The sequence below is a fragment of the Hippopotamus amphibius genome, chromosome 1 (assembly GCF_030028045.1).
Source record: "Hippopotamus amphibius kiboko isolate mHipAmp2 chromosome 1, mHipAmp2.hap2, whole genome shotgun sequence".
Taxonomy (NCBI): Eukaryota; Metazoa; Chordata; class Mammalia; order Artiodactyla; family Hippopotamidae; genus Hippopotamus; species Hippopotamus amphibius.
This window is the reverse complement of record NC_080186.1, coordinates 130,780,122-130,797,327: the sequence shown is the minus strand read 5'-3', so window position 1 is coordinate 130,797,327 and position 17,206 is coordinate 130,780,122. Positions and strand designations below refer to the sequence as shown.

Sequence of the window (17,206 nt, the reverse complement as noted above, 5' to 3'; positions counted from 1 at the left end):
TTTTCTGGAGAATTCCCTCTTTCTTGGAGGGCTGTCTTCTTGTTCTATTCAGGCCTTCAACTGATTGGATGAGGCCCACCCACAATATGGAGGGCAATCTGTTTTGCCCAGAGTTTGCTGATTTGAATGTTAATTTCATTAAAAAATTAACATGCTCACCAAGTTGACACATAAAATTAATCATCATAGGTCCTATCTGCCCAGTGCTCTGCTCCATGCTAAGGAGAATACCAAAGGGGAAAATGAGATTCCTGACATTCTAAAGCCCAACGTTTAGTGAAGAGATCACCCCAATTCTGTTATCAATCTCAGCCTGGGCTTCCAGCTCTTTGCCTGCTCCATCCCACCTACTATGCTTGTGTTTTCTGAGGAGAAAAGTGAGCCTTCATGCTGGTCCCCACATAATCGTCTGTCTCACTCCTGGCTCCTGGGAATCCTGCTGCCCTGAAGGGACACCATTTTTTTATCTTCCTGGCACTTCACCCACTTCTTTGGGTGAGCTACTCCCCCTGCTCCTACCTCATGACCTGGGGGTCCTGCCTCCCCCCTGCCCAAGAGTGACCATATGACCCAGGCTGGACCAATCTGCAACCTGCCCTGGGAGTTTGGGGATGAATATTAATGGTAAGGGCCAGAGAGTCCTTCTCTGAGGTCAAGCTGAGACATGAGAGTTTGGGGCCTGTTAGCAGCCCTGGTTCCAGCCTCATAGAGTAGAGCAAGATTGAGGGGCTAGAGAAGCAATGATGAAAGATGAAGAGAGGATATTCTGGTGATTTAGTAGCTGATTCTGTGTCTCTGAGACCCAGCCTCACCACTGCTTTTCCCACCTTTTGGTCATATAAGCCAATACCACACCTCCCTGTTCCCCCATTTCTGTCTTATTCTTGCATAGTGGCTCTCAAATGGGGATGAGTTTGGCCCCCCAGAGAATATCCTGCAATATCTAGAGATATTTTTGGTTGTTATGATTCAAGGGATGCTAATGGCATCTAGTGGGTAGAGACTGAGGATGTTGTAAGCATCTTACAATGCACGGGATAGTTTCCCACAACAAAGAACAATCCTGGCCAGAATGTCAAGAGACATTGAGGAACCCTGCTGTAGCAGACCTCCTTACCAAGACCATCCCTGCTACTCAAAGTGCTTCTCATGGTCACATTCCCGAATTGGATTCCCAGCTCTGAAGTGTATGAGCTGCGCGACCTGAGACAAAGCATCTCACACTGCCAAGCCTACACTTTTTAAAAAAATTTTTTAAATTTTTTGGCTGTGTTGGCTCTTTGTTGCTGCATGTGGGCTTTCTCTAGTTGTAGCACGCGGGGGCTACTCTTTGTTGCGATGCACAGGCTTCTCATTGTGGTGGCTTCTCTTGTTGTAGAACAAGGGCTCTAGGCATACGGGCTTCAGTAGTTGTGGCATGTTGGCTCTAGAGCGCAGGCTCAGTAGTTGTGGCACATGAACTTAGTTGCTCCGAGGCATGTGGGATCTTCCTGGCCCGGGGATCGAACCCGTGTCCCCTTCATTGGCAGGTGCATTCTTAACCACTGCGCTGTCAAGGAAGTCCCCAAGCCTCCACTTTCAATATCAGAGCTGCAACGTCCAGTATGGGAGCCACATGTGCCTACTGTAGGCTTGAAATGTGCTAGTCCAAACAGAGATGCACCATAAGGATAGAAGACACACTGGATTTCTAAGACCTGGTACATCTCATTAACAATTTGTCTATTGACTACATATTGAAGTGGTAATATTTTACATGTATTTATTGGATTCAGTGGAATATGTGATTAAAATGAATTTCACCTGTTTCTTCTTACTTTGATTAATGTGGCTCCTAGAAACAGTATTAATGCGGCGAATGTAAAATGGTAGTAGAGATCAGGAGCTTCATGAGGTGGATGGGATGGAGTCATCTTTCTGATGTCAGATACCTAGTGCTGGCAAAATTTCTGGAAATCTGAATCTCAAAAATTGCCTTAGCTTCTCACTCCAGCATCTAAGCCAGAGCTTGGCAGACAACAGTGCCTGTGGTCTCAATGCAAAGAGCAATCCCTGTTCTTGGGCTCTCAGCACAGGTAAGTCTTAGGAACGTTTCTTTCTCTCGGCCTGAATTTGGGTTGATCCTGTGTCTTTTCACTGCATTCTTGGTTAACTGAAAAGGTAGGAAACATGACTGCCCCTCCTTGCCAGCTCCCCGAAGTTCCCTGGTGTGATTTTCTGTTTGTGGCTTTCACTTCCCAAACATGTTTTCAGTGATTCTGCCATTGTTATAGAAAATTCAGGGGTGAATTGGAAGTTGATGCTGCCTGGTTGCCATGGCAATGCCAGCTGCTTCTGCCTTCGCACAGGAGAAAGTGGTCATGGGGCTGACAAGATGCTCTTTGAGTCTCTGAGAACAAAACCCTCGAGGCCCTTCCAGTCTCTTTTAACACCAGCCTTCTTCCAGACCCTCAACACCACCACCTGTCTTCCCGGGGTGGAGGAGGGCCAGCCTGCAGCTGATCTGCTGGTACAGTGAATGAAACACACCCCTCTGGGTGGTAGTGGAGGCCTGCATTGCCCTTGCCAGACACCCCAAGGTGTGAAGACCTACTGTGTGACATCTCTACATATGGACATTAGTGACTTCAGCTCTTATACCAGCCTGCATGGTGCTTACAGAGAGCCCTTCCCTGTTGGCCTGTTTTCTTAGCTACTGTCACTGCAAATTTCCCTTTTTGAAAAAAGAGCTGTCTTGCAGCGAATGTGGCAGCATCTTTGCTGATTCCTGGGAATGAAAGAAAATTAGTTGCATCTGAATGGATGGTGTTCCTGAAAAAGAGATGAAGACAAGTACCTCGGGTATCTTTAGGGCTTTTGCATCCCCAGGCGAGCCCTGAGTAAGGGCTCAGCAGAGAGATGTTAAGTGGCTAATGGTTAGATGGTGTTTAATCTTTACCACAACCATGTGGATTAGGGAGTCTCATTATGCCCATTTTATAGATGAGGTAACTGAGGCTTAGCAAGGCCAAACAAGGCGCCCAAGATGACCCTGCTGGCAGGCAGCTTAGCCAGGATTTGAATCGAGACCTCTTTTCCCAGATCCCGAGGTCTCACACAACTTTGCAGCACTATTATGAACAAAAGTGAGGATTAACAATTACCACCCCCAGTTTATATCTGAGGACACTGAGGCTCCCGGAGGTGACATTAAATGCCCGAGATCATTCAGCTAAGAAGTTGCAAAGCCAGGATTTGAAACTCAGTGTATAGTGTTCCAACCTTTGCTCGCTCTGGTGGGTCACTAGAATAGGCAAGAAAGCATCTTGGGACTTCCCTGGTGGCGCAGGGGTTAAGAATCCACGTGCCAATGCAGGGGACATGGGTTTGATCCCTGGTCCAGGAAGATCCCACATACCGTGGAGCAACTAAGCGCGTGCACCACAACTACTGAGCCTGAGCTCTAGAGCCCACGAGCCGCAACTACTGAGTCCAGGTGCTGCAACTACTGAAGCCCACATGCCCGTGCTTTGCAACAAGAGAACCCACTGCAATCAGAAGCCCATGCACCACAACGAAGAGTAGCCCTCACCCCCCACAACTAGAGAAAGCCTGCGTGCAGCAACAAAGACCCAAAGCAGCCAAAAAATAAAAAATAAAATAAAAAGCATCTTGGACACAGGAAGGTGCTTTCTGGCTGTGAGTGGGCATTTTACAAACGGAAATCTGTCCCATGAGCCCCCAAACATGCCCAGAATGTATGAGTCCGGCCAGGCTGGGAGAGCCAGACTCCAGCTAGAGCTTGGGGCTCATGCAGTGATCTGAGCCCAGGAAGCAGCTGCACCCACAGCCCCCTCAGCAGGCCCCATGGTGAATCAGGAGCAGGTGATGCTGCTGAGAGGGGCTGAGAATGCTTAGCTTGCCGTGGGGACGCTTTTGTGCCACGAGGCCCCAGCATTTGCTCGGGGAGGTTAGTCATAGCTGCCTGGCCCACGCAGATGTAGCCAAGCCACTGACGACTGAAATCTCTTCTAAACACGCCCCAAGGCCCCAGGGAAAAGCATGGCTGTCTTCCTAAAGAACCACCTGGACCTTCCAAGGAGGAAGACACATGCAGGAGGAGTTTTCTGAGGACTGTCAGTGGGGAGGTGATCTCAGGTGCAGCCTTGTTCAGGGATTGAGGAGAGATTTGCTTTCCTAGGGATTTATACCCCAAAGAAAAGCAAGGGAAGACATCAAGGAAAGAAAAGCAAAATACAAGAGCCCCCAGTTTGTAACCGAACAGCCTTGTGATGTCACCCTGTGCTTCTGCATCCAAAGACTGCCCTGGGCTCCTGTCCCACATGCACCTGGGGGCTCCCCAGCTGGCCCACAGCCAACCTTGTCTCCACATTTTGTTTTTCCACTGTGCCCCCCTGTTCCTCGCAGTTTCTCAGCTCCCGGATGGACCTGCCTCTTCCTTCATTTCCTCCTTAGAAGAAACCAGGCTTTCGGTTCACCCAGACCTAATTCTGAATCCTCGTTCTACCATTCTTCAGTGTCTGAGCAATTTGCTTCACTTCTGGAAGGCTTCATCTTCTCCCCTGTAAAACTAAGTAAATTTCACCTGTTTCTCTAGGCAGTTGGGGGATTCCGTGAGAAAGTGGAGGTAAAAGTCGCAGCTTAGTATGTGGCCCATGGCCAGTATTCATCACAGTTCTCTTCCCCACCTTTCCTCCATCCTCAGCAGGACCAGCACACGTATGGTCTGGAGCCAGCTAGACGCTGAGCTGGTGGCCCACTGGAGCGCTCCTGCAGGCCCGGACACTGCCCCCCACCACCACCCTAGGCCACTCCTTGCCGTCCAGCCTGCACTCCTCTCATCACAGAGCCGGCCCGTAATTAGTCTGCTGCCAGGCTTTGGAGAATGTGCCCCCAGCTCCCCGGCTCCGCAGGAGCCCCTTGCTTGTTGATAAGACTTCAGCCCTGGGCACAGGGACTGCATTGGAGATGAAGCCATGTCACTTCTCCCCATGGCCCTCCTTACCTCGGGGTTGCTGAGACAACGCCTGCATGGCATGGATGGATGGAGAGAGAGATTCCTGAGGAAGCTCCTGCCTGCCAGGGCCCAAGACTTCAGTCCTAACAGGGAGAATGAGGAAAAGTGTCCTAGGAGGTAACTCTGAAATGTCCTTTACCAAGCTGCAGACTACCTCACTGCAGATTCTGGAACAAGTTAAGGTTCCGTGATGTCCTTATCCTGACATCTCAGCCTGAGACAGAGGAGTAGAGGGTACCAGAGTCAGGCAGACCTGATCTGAATCCTGGCTCTACCTCTTATCAGCTGTGTGATCTTTGGCAAGTGACTTCACTGTCCTGAGTCTCAAATTCCTCATCCATAAGATGAGACTTCTGCAGCTTGTTGTGAAAATTAAATGGATGCAAACACATGGACATACATCACTCCAAACAATGAGTGATAGCTATTGTTGTTTTCTTTAGCCTGGCCCCATCCTGTTTCTGCCTTAAATAGGCCTTCCATGTTGCTATGTTTTGCACATGCGGGCCTCTCTGCCTAGTTCAACAATCTCCTATGTGACTTGCTTAGCAAACTTCTATTGATCCTCCAAGGCCCAGCTCAAATGTCACCTCCTCTGTGAAGCCTTCCCTGACTCCCCAAGCAGTTAGTTACTTTTTCCTCAGTACTCCAACAGTAATTTGCTTATGCATTTTATATGATCCTGTCACGTTATATGTTGACTATCTGTAATCGTCTCTCTCATCTTTTCTGCCTTCTGCCTTGCCCTGATCGCTTGACTCGGCTGTGAGCTCTTGGAAGACAGAGTCTCTACTTGTCCCGGTAATTCACAGAGTGGGTGCTTTGTAATTCTTTAATCAGTTGAATAAATGAGTGCATGGGACAAATAAATGAATGGGTCGGTGATTACAGAAAAGGGAACATTAGACATTAATAAAAGAAAACACAGAGACAACCTTCCCCTTCCACCACATTTCGCTCAAGCCCAGGCTGGGCTAACTGTTCAGGAACAGAAGAATGCACATACTCTGCTCAGAGGCCACCAAGGATGGAGGATCATGGCCAGAAACTGGAGAAGAGGCTGAATTCTAGACTCACCTGCCCCAAGGACCCGCTGGATGACCTCAGACCAGCCTCTTAGCCTTTCTTTGCTATAGCACAGATGGCTTCATCAGGCCCCCAGCCCCGGAGCCGGGAGAAGAGATACATGATCTGAGGAACGTGGAGACCCAGCTGAGGATGCATTCCCCACGGCCCTATCCTCTGAGGAAGGCCACGCTCCTCGACCCGTGATAGCAGGGATTGGTGACATAGGCCTGGCCCCACCTGGGGAAGAAGGACCTTGACTATAGCCACAGCTGTCTGTGAGCTGGAATGTTTCCAAGAGAGGCTCCTGGGTAGGGAGATGCCACTGGCTCCTGGAGAAAACTTCAAACCCCTCATTGTAGATATGGGCCATGTAGGTCTGGGCCTGACCATGCCCCAGGGCCTCATGGGAGATACTTGCCTCCCAGTCCAAACAGGCTCTCAGACACCCCTTACACCACTCTTCTCCCCAGGTCTGAAGGCTTTGCATTTGCTACTCCCTGGCTGGCCCTTTCTCAGTTTTCTGACTACCTTGTAAAAGTCATCTCCCTAGGAGCCTTCCCTGGTCACCCTCACCAGCCCTTCAGCCACTTTAATTCCTCATCCAGTTTTATTGTCTTCACAGCACTCATCCCCACCAGAACCATTTCATCTGCTCCTGTGTTGTTGTCTGCCTCTCTTCTTTTAGACCCTCTCATCTGTGAGGTCATGATTGGATTTCTCCTGTACAAGATGATATGCGGTCTTAGCACAGGCTCTGGTGCAGCATGGGGCATAGGAGTTGGGTGAATGAATGAATGAGGTGATGGATGAGTGAGTGAGTGAATGAATGAGTGGGCCAGATTCTGTGGGCTTGAGGAGGAACAGGCCTCCATGCTTGGTACCAGGCCAACAGACTGTGGGTTTCCTCAGATCCATCTCACTAACTAGACTGTTTTGAGACCTCCGTGGGCTCTAGAGGGTCTGATCCTAGGCTGAACCCCAGCTTCCAGGACAGGACTAGGCACAGAGTAGATAACCCAGAAGTATGCACGCCCATGTCCAGTGAATGGACAGATGGGATCTGATCCCCATGCCAAGTGTGGTTGTGAAGAACTTAAAAGCGCAGCTCAGGAGTCAGGAACCGACAACCTGGGAGCAAATCTTGGCTGTGGCGCTTTCTTGCTCTTTGAGACTCAGAGCATGTTTCTTACCCTCTCTGAGCCCCTGTTTTCTTCAGTCCAAAACAGACCAAAATGGTAGTGGCCCTGGGGGGATAACGCTTGTATAAGTGCTGACACAGGGTAGGTGCTAAGGACACTCACATCAGCAGCCTGTAGCTCTAGCACCTGCTGAGGGCCTGACCCACCCACAGGGCACTCTGAAGGTGCTCGTTAAATGAGGGAGTGAATTTATGTGAAATCTCACTCCCAGGCCCTTCAGTTGAGACTTTGGAGGGAGTTGAGACCCCCTCTGACATCCCGCCTTCTCTGTTCCTGCACCACCACTACAACTGGGCTACAGTTATGTCATGGATGAAATTAGCAGGGTAACGTGTCACAGAGAAGAGCAAGGAATGCCTTCATTGGTTTCCCTTGGTCCAGGGGCCAAATTGGTGATCATGGGCTAGTTGCTTACCATGTGAGGCTAAGGAACAAAACCCCAGTCATCCCAGAGAAGTGTGGACTCTGCCAGCTGAGAAGGGTCTATAAGGATCACTCAGACTTCTTGCCTTAGAAAATGGGGAAACTGAGCCCCGGAATGGGAAGCAGACTGGCTAACTCATGGCACGGCCGAGACTCACTCCTGGGCCTCTTAGCTTCCAGCCCTGCTGTTCTAAAGTGAGTCTTGGGCCCAGCAATGAAGCCTTTAAATGTCTTGAGAAAAATTTCGGTTGTGCTTGGAAACTAATTTGTTTTTAAAATTTTTTTAAATTTATTTTTAATTTCTGTTTTGTTTTTTTAGCTTGTATCTGTTAATCCCATAGTCCAAATTTGTCCCTCCCCCCTTCTTCTCCCCTTTGGTGACCACAAGCTTGTTTTCTTTGTCTGTGAGTTTATTTCTGTCTTATATATACATTCACTTGTATTATTTTTTAGATTCCACATATAAGTGATATCATATAATATTTGTCTTTCTCTGAATTATATCAGTAAGCTTAATGTTCTCTAGGTCCATCCATGTTGCTGCGAATGGAATTATTTTATTCTTTTTTATGGCTGAGTAATATTCCATTGTGTGTGTGTGTGTGTGTGTGTGTGTGTATATATATATATATATATATATATATACACACACACCCCACATCTTCTTTATCCATTCATCTGTCTATAGACATTTAGATTGCTTCCATGTCTTGGCTATTGTGAGTAGTGCTGCTGTAAACATTTGGGTGCATGAATCTTTCTGAATTAGTGTTTTCATTTTTTTTTTCTGATATGTACCCAGGAGTGGAATTGCTGGATCATAAGGTAGTTCTATTTTTAATTTTTTGAGGAACCTCCATACTGTTTTCCATCATGTCTGCACCATTTTACATTCCCACCAACAGTGTTCGAGGTTTCCCTTTTCTCCACATCCTTCCAGTATTTGTCATTTGTAGACCTTTTGATGATAGCCATTCTGACAGGTGTGAGGTGATAGTGCATTCTGGTTTTGATTTGCCTTTCTCTAATAATCAGTTTTAATTTGTTTTAAAAACACCACAACTACCTCTCTTACAGTTAGGAATCTTAAAAATAAAAGCGAACAAAAACAAAACAAAACAAAAAGACAAAATAAACTTAGACTGGCTTAAACAAGGAAACGGCAGGTTTGCAGATTGTCCAAACCTAGAACCTACCCTTCCTTCAACTCCACCCTACTGGTGCAGTAACCCTGGCCTCCACCTGCATCCCCTCACCACACATGGGGACAATGGCAAGACACTTGCAGCCTTCACATCCACACACCATCTCTTCCTGTGGCTATCCTGGAAGACCCCAGTCTACCTCCCCCACGTTTCATTGGTCCAAATTGGGTCATATGCCCATTTCTTTTTTAAAAAATTTTATTGAGGTACAGTTGATTTACAGTGTTGTGTTAATTTCTGCTGTACAGCAAAGTGACTCATATACGTATATGTATCCTTTTTCATATTCTTTTCCATTATGGTTTATCACAGGATATTGAATATAGTTCCCTGTGCTCTACAGTAGGACCTTGTTGTTTATCCATTCTCTTTGTAATAGTTTGCATCTGCTAATCCCAAACTCCCAATTCTTCCCTCCCCTACCCCTACCTCTTGGCAACCACAAATCTGTTCTCTATATCTGTGAGTCTGTTTTTGTTTTGTAGGTATGTTAACTTATGTCATATTTTAGATTCCACGTGTAAGTGATATCATATGGTATTTGTCTTTCTCTTTCTGACTTACTTTGCTTAGTATGATAACCTCTAGGTCCATCCATGTTGCTGCAAATGGCATTATTTCATTCTTGTTAATACATGCCCATTTCCAAATCAGTTCCTATAGCTCTTACTGGCTGAAGACTGGATTAACCTATTCCTCCTTTCAACAAATGTTTAAGAGCCTACTACATGCAACATAGCAATGAACAAAACAAAGTTCCAAAAATGGACTTATATTCTAGCAGGATAGAGACAGAAACAAGGAAACAAGTAAAACGTGGTATTTTGAGATGTGATAAGTAGAGAAAAATACGGAGAAAAATAAAGCAGAGCAGGGAGATAGAGCACACAAGTGGAAGACATTGCAATATTAATTTGGGGAGGGGGGCAGTCTATGCAGAGACCAAAGAAGGTGAAGGAGTGACCCATGAGGGCATCTGGGGGAAGAGTATTCCAGGCAGTGCAAACAGCCTGTGCAAAGGCCCTGAGGTAGGAATGTGCTTGATATTTTTGAGGAACAAGGGAGTCAAGTGACTAAAGCGAGGAGGAGGGCATAGGAGTGAGGTCAGGGAGGTAAGGGGAACAGCAGGCGTATAGCCCTTGAGGCCTGTGGTGAGAGCTTTGGCTTCTACTTTAAGTAAAATAGGAAGTCCATAGAGGATTTGAGCAGAGAAATGACATGATCTAAGTTTAAAACAGAAGTTTTCAAATCTCTGCACATTGGAATCCCCTGGAGAGCTTTAAAAAGTACAGATGCCTAGGTCCCTCCCCCAGAGGTTCTGACGTAATTGAGTGGAGATGGGGCCTGGGAATCACGATCTTTAAAAGCTCCCCTAGAATCCACATGATTCCCGTGTACATCTGGGATTGAGAGCCATGGGTCTATCTGCTGAGGACTCCCAAATTCTTATCTCTGACTTAAAACTCTCCCTGGATGTCCATATTTGAGTCAACTTCTAACTCCGGGTCTCCATTTGGATGCTAATAATCATAATAATCATCTCCTAACTTAACCTGACCTCAGTAGAATTCCTGACCCCTCCCCAAACTCACTGTGCCTGTAGTGTCCTCTGTCTTAGTCAGTGGATTTTCCCTCCTTCCAGTCCTCACATCAAAACCTTGGCATTGTCCTTGACTTGTCTTTTGGCTGCATATCACACCGCCAGTTCTTTAAAAGATCCTGTTCATTCTGCCTTCAAAATATATCCAGAATCCACCAACCACTTCTTATCACATCCAGTGCCTCCCTCATCAAACTCCCCATAATCTCCAGGTCTTGCAGGGCCTTCTAACTGGTTCCCCTCCTCCATCTCCTGCCTTTAGCATTGATTTCCAACCCAACTTCGATGGATTCATGTAGGGAGCTTTAAAAACTATAACACTGAGTCCTCAGAGTCTGCTGTAACTGGTGGGGCATAGCCAGACACTGAGAATTTTAAAGGCTCCCTAGTAATTCCATTGTGAAGCCAGGGTTAAGAACCACTGAAATGGAACTTAAACCCATGAATTTGGCTGTGGTCACCTGGGTAGGAAGTGTAGCTAGAGAATGAAAGAGAGGCAAAGACTGAGTCCTGAGTTCTCCAATGTGCAGAGATTGGGAAATGAGGAGGAACCAAGAAAAGACCAAAAAAGAGGCTGATCAAATCACTGTGGCAGGGGTTAGAAGGACATTGACCAAATCAGATACATCTTGAGTTGCAGGTGGGAGGTCAGAGTCAGACAAACAATTGAATGGATACCTGAATCAGCTACTCCTGGAGCAGGGCAGGAGCAAGATGAATGTTGGGTGGTCAAGAAAGTCTACTAGTCCAGTTTGTTTCTTTTGCCTGTAGCTGCCCAGTTTTCCAAACATCCTTTATTAACGAAGCTGTCTTTACTCCACTGTGTATTTTTGCCTCCTTTGTTGTAGATTAATTGCCCATATAAGTGTGGGTTTGTTTCTGCGCTCTCTATTCTGTTTCACTGCTCTATTTGTCTTTTTTTGTGCCAGTACCATACTATTTTGATTTCTGTGGCTTTGGAATATAGTTTGAAATTAGGGAGTGTAACACCTCCAGCTTTGTTCTTCTTTCTCAAGATTGTTTTGGCTATTTGGGGTCTTTTGTGTTTCCATACAAATTACTTGTCCTAGTTCTGTGAAAAATGTTTTGGTATTTTGACAGGAATTGTATCAAATCTGTAGATTGTCTTGGGACCTATGGTCAGTTTAACAATATTAATTCTTCCAATCTATGAACCTAATATATCTTCCCACCTGTTTGTGTTTTCTTCAGTTTCCTTCATCAGTGTTACACAGTTTTCCAAACACAGGTCTTTTACCTCCTTAGTTAGATTTATGCCTGAATATTTTATTCTTTTTGATGTGATTGTAAATGGGATTGTTTTCTTAATTTCTCTTTCTGATAGCTCATTGTTAGTGTATAGAAATGCAAAAGCTTTCTATACATTAATTGTGAATCCTGTGACTTTACCAAATTCATTGATGAGTTCTAATAATTTGGGGGTGATGTCTTTAGGACTTTCTATGTATAAGTGTCATGTCATCTGCTTTCTCACACCATATACAAAAATAAATTCAAAATGGATTAAAGACTTAAATGTAAGACCTGAAATCGTAAAACTTCTAAAAGAAAACGTAGGCAGTACCTAAGCTCTTTGACATCGATCTTAGCAATATTTTTTTGGATATGTCTCCTCAGGCAAGGGAAACAAAAGCAAAAATAAACAGAAAAGACTACAACAAACTAAAAAATTTTTGCGCAGTGGAGGAAACTGTCAATAAAGTGAAAAGGCTGCTTACTGAAAGGGAGAAGATATTTGCAAACAATATGTCTGATAAGGCATTAATATCTAAAATATACAAAGAACTCATAGAACTTGATATCAAAAAAATGAAGAAGCCCATTAAAAAATGGGCAGAGCATCTGAATAGACATTGTCCCAAGGAAGACATACAGTTAGCCAGTGGGCATAGGAAAAGGTGCTCAACATCACTAATCATCAGGGAAACGCAAATCAAAACCACAGTGAGCTATCACCTCACACCTGTCAGAATGACTATTATCAAGAAGACAACAAATAACAAGTGTTGGAGAGGACATGGAGAAAAGGGAACCCTTGTGCACTGTTGGTGGGAATGTAAATTGGTGCAGCCACTATGGAATACAGTGTGGAGTTTCCTCAAAAAATTAAAAATAGAACTACCATATGATCCAGCAATTCCATTCTGCATAGTTATTTGAAGAAAGTGAAAACATTACTTAGAAAACATATATGCACTCCTATGTTTACTGCAGCACTATTTTCAATAGCCAAGATATAGAAGCAACCTAACTGTCCATCAGCAGATGAATGGATAAAGTGTGTGTGTGTGTCCATATATCCAATAGAATATTACTCAGTCATAAAAAAGAATGAAATCTTGCCATTTGAGACAACATGGATAGACCTAGAGAGTATTATGCTAAGTGAAATGTCAGACAGAGAAAGACAAATGTGGTATGATTTTCACTTACATATGAAATCTAACAAAACAGTGAACAAACATAAGAAAACAGAAAAAGAGTCACAGATACAGGAAAAACCAGGTTGTCAGAAGGGAGGGGTGGGGGAAAGAGAAATGTAGCTGAGGGAGACTAAGAGGTAGAAATTTCCAGTTGCAAAATAAATGAGTCACGGATATAAAATGTACAGTATGGAGAATAGAGCCAATAATTATATAATATCTTTCTATCGTGACAGACGGTAACTAGACTTATGGTGATCATTTTGAAATGTATAGAAAGATCGAATTGCTATAAGAGAAACTAACAGGAACGAACATAGTGTGGTATGTCAATTATACTTCAAAACAAACAAACAAACTCATAGAAAAAGAGATCAGATTTGTGGTTACCAGAAGTGGGGAGTGAGGGGAGGGGGAATGGATGAAAGCAGTCAGAAGGTACCAACGTCCAGTGATAAGATTAATAAGTACTGGGGATGTAATATACAAATGATAAATAGAATTAACACTGCTGGATGTTATACACGAAAGTTGTAAATCCTAAGGGTTCTCATCACAAGGAAAAATATTTTTTTTCTACTTGTTAAATTTTGTATCTATATGAGTTGATGGATGTCCACTAAACTTATTGCGGTAATCACTTCATGACATATGTAAGTCAAATCATTGTGCTGTGCACCTTTATCTTATTTAGTGCTATATGTCGATTATATCCCAATAAAAGTGGAAGGAAAAGAAAGTCTATTAAACCAAGAATTTTGATGATGGTCATGAAAAAAAAATAATGCTAATTGAATTAGCTCAGGCTGCCATAACAGATACCACAGACTGGGTGGTACACACAATACAAATATATTTTCTCGCAGCTCTGGAGGCTGGAAATTTCAAGATCAAGGTGCAGCAGGGTTCAGCTTCTGCTAGAGCTCTCTTCCTGGCTTGCAGATGGCTGCTTTCTCATTGTGTCCTCACATAACCTCTTCTTGGTGGCTGCACATGGAAAGCTGGAGAGAGCTTTCTCTTCTTCTTCTTATAAGGCTACTAGTCCCATTGGATTAAAATCCCACCTTTTGAGCTCGTTTACGCTTAATTACCTCCCAAAAGCCCTGTCTCCCAATACAGTCAAGTGGAGGTTTAGGTCTTGAACATATGAATTTAGAGGGGACACGATTCAGTCCATAGCATTCACGCACATATAAAGTAGAGAGACCTTTAGCGCTTGCTTCTTAGAGTTCTTTGGAAGATTAACCAATGGCTGGCTCAATGCCTGGCACACAGCAGGAGGTCAGGGAATGTGCGATATTCTTAGGTTGGGTTAGGGTTTGCAGGCTTTGTTGTTAGTATTTGCAGGCTTAACCTTAGGTAAAGTTAGTCCACCAAACATTCTACCTTCCTTCACTTTTCCATCTTTCCAAATGCTGTTCCCTCCTCCCTCCTCCTCTCCAGGCTAACTCCTACTCTTCCTGAAGGTTGTGGATCAGGTCCCTCAGCTAAATTTTAGGGCCCCTCTTACAGGCTCCACAGCCCCATGTAGAAAGATCCCCATCCCATCTTAGCCCTGAGCCCACAGCATTATAATTGGGCCTGGTCCCCCATTTAGACTATTAGCCCCATGAGCGCAGCAGGTGGGTGTTATTCTCTGTAACCTCAGTGCCCAGCCCAGGGTCTGTCGCAGAAAAAGAGCTCAAAAAAAGTTAGGTGAACAAATAAGTCAAGTAATGATTGATGAATTATAGCCATCAACATAAAACAGGCCTCAAGAAAAGCCCATTCTTGCGGAATCGAGGTGGCCTTCATAACCATACCAGAAAGGATGTTGCTGATCTCTTGGGAAAGGAAACTGGTAGACTGGTTCAGCCACAGTCACCGGACTCATGGTCTTTTTTGGGGGGAACCCTAAATCCCTCTTGCTGCAAATACCAGTTAAACTTGCTTGGCCATAGGCCCCAAGATATTACAGCCAAGTGTGATACTCAGTGTGAATGCTTCTCTGCTGTCCTCTGGCTTTTATCCAGACCAAGCCCCACACACAGCCCAGCGTTGTGTGTGGCCTTTCTGTCCCATCTCCAGGCACACAGGGCAAACAGGAGGTCAGCCCAAAAGACAAAGTAACATTTAAGCCAACACCTGAAGAATGAATCAGAGTTATTTCGAATATTAGTCAAGGTAGACCGATTACTGTAACAACCCCAAATCTCAGTGGTTTAAGCTAAGACACGTCTGTTTCCTGCTCCTCTCACCATCTAAAAGCTTGGTAGGACTCTGCTCCGCAGTCATTCAGGGTCTCAGTTTCCTTATGGACTCTCCTCTAGGTCTTCGGAGTCTCCAAAGATTAAGTGCGGAAGTGAGGGGAGGTTTTAATAGGCTGAGCCTGAACATAGCAACATACTTCAGTCATATTCCGTTGGTCTGAACTCAGCCAGCTGCACTGGCTGCTGGGAAATGTCCAGCTGTGTGCTCCGGAAGAGGAGGAACACAGATGTTGTTGCTGGAAGGGGTGCAAGAAGGGGGAGGAAGGGTACTCTAGATAGGGGAACCGTTGTGTGCAGAGGTCTGGAGGAAAGCTCGCAAAGCATACTGGGAAACCAGCACACGCTCACCCTGGCTGTTGCTGGATGCAGGAGGAAGGGATGGTGACAGGAGGTGGCTTGGGTATTGTGCTCATCCTGGCCCTTAAAGGAGGGCCCAGGAACATCAGCTTGGGTCAAATAGCTGAAGTTTTTTCCAACTCAGACTATCAAGTAATTCTGTGAGCAAGTGATTGCATAGGATTTTTTAAATAATGTCTTAATTTTTTGTTTATCGATGGGTAACACACTCATATGGTTTAAAATTTTTAAAGGGCAAATGAGTAAATCATAAAATTTCCCTTCCGCCTTATCTCTTAGGCACCCACTTTTCCTCCCTGGAGGCAGCCAATGCTACCAGTTCCCTGTATCACCTCCCCATCTCAAGATCCTTAACTTCATCGTATCTTTGAAGTCCCTCTCGCCATGTAAGATGTTTTGTGACATGTAAGTACCATGTGTATTTATGTTTTCCCCTTGCCTATTTTTGCACTAATTGTAGCATGCACTATCAAGTACCTTACTTTCGTCTGAGAGATTTTTTTCTTGACGGCGGGTAAAGAGCATCTTCACCTTTTTTATGCCGTTGTATGGAATCTTAAACCACCAAAATAGTCCCTCATTGATGGACATTTAGGTTGTTCCCAGTTTACAAATAATCTTGCAGTAATTAAGTTTGTACATGTCATTTCACACATGGGTGAGTCTATTTGTAGGAAAAACTCAGCTGAATGAAACTTCTAGGTCAAAAGTTCACACTAGTCAAATATGACTGGACATGAACCACCAGGCCACTCCACCTGCCCTGTCTGAGCTCTTCTCTGTTCCTCCCCAGTGACACAGACCTGGATGACACCCCTGAGAGGAACTGTGCCCTGCCGTGTGGCCCCTGGTGTGGTTCAGTGGGCAGGAATCACCCCTCCCTTGGAAGATGACATGTACTGTCCTCGGAGTTTTGATCAGAGGCCCCTCAGGGAGGAACATCCCTTGATCCCGTGGCACAACCTCAGGGACATCTGTTTCCATGGCTTCCCTTCGCTCACCAGCCCAGCTGCACCCCCACCCCCAACTCCAACCAAGGAAGTTTTGGTAGCAGAACAATGCCCCCTCTAAAGATGTCCATGTCCGAATCCCCAAAACTTGTGAATATGTTGCCTTACATGGCAAGAGGGACTTCATAGATATGATGAAGTTAAAGATCTTGAGACGGGCAGGTGATCTTCCATTATCAGGGGTGGATGCAATTAATTACAAGGGTCCTTACAATATGGAAGAAGGAGGCAGAAAATGAGAGCCAGAGAGAGAATGGAAGCTATATGCTGCTGGCTTTGGCAATGGAGGAGGAGGCCATAAGCCAAGAGATGTAGGTGACCTTTATAAACTAGAAAAGACAAGGGAATGTAAACTCCCCTAAAGCTTCCAGAAGGAACACAACCCAGCCACCACCTTGATTTTAGCCCAGTGAGACCCATTTGGACTTCTGACCTCCAGAACTGTAAGATAATACATTTGCATTGTTTTAGCCACTATGTTTGTGGCAATTTGTTACAGCAGCCATCAGAAACCAACACAGCAGTCCCTGACCTACCCACGTAGCAGCCCACTACTTTTTCTCTCCTCACTCTCCAGCCTCCTCCCTTCTCTAAGAAGCCCTGACCTCAAACCCCAGTTCCAATTACCCATGGG

At 45.2% G+C, this 17,206-nt stretch overlaps 1 long non-coding RNA gene across 1 annotated transcript in view; it reads left to right on the top strand.

The window, feature by feature from the left end:
* Positions 1-17,206, top strand: part of LOC130849731 (uncharacterized) — a 161,202-nt gene that overhangs the window by 89,851 nt on the left and 54,145 nt on the right. Inside the window, exon 3 of the long non-coding RNA XR_009052789.1 lies at positions 15,842-15,967. This is a non-coding gene — a long non-coding RNA (uncharacterized LOC130849731). The remainder of the gene's footprint in view (positions 1-15,841; positions 15,968-17,206) is intronic.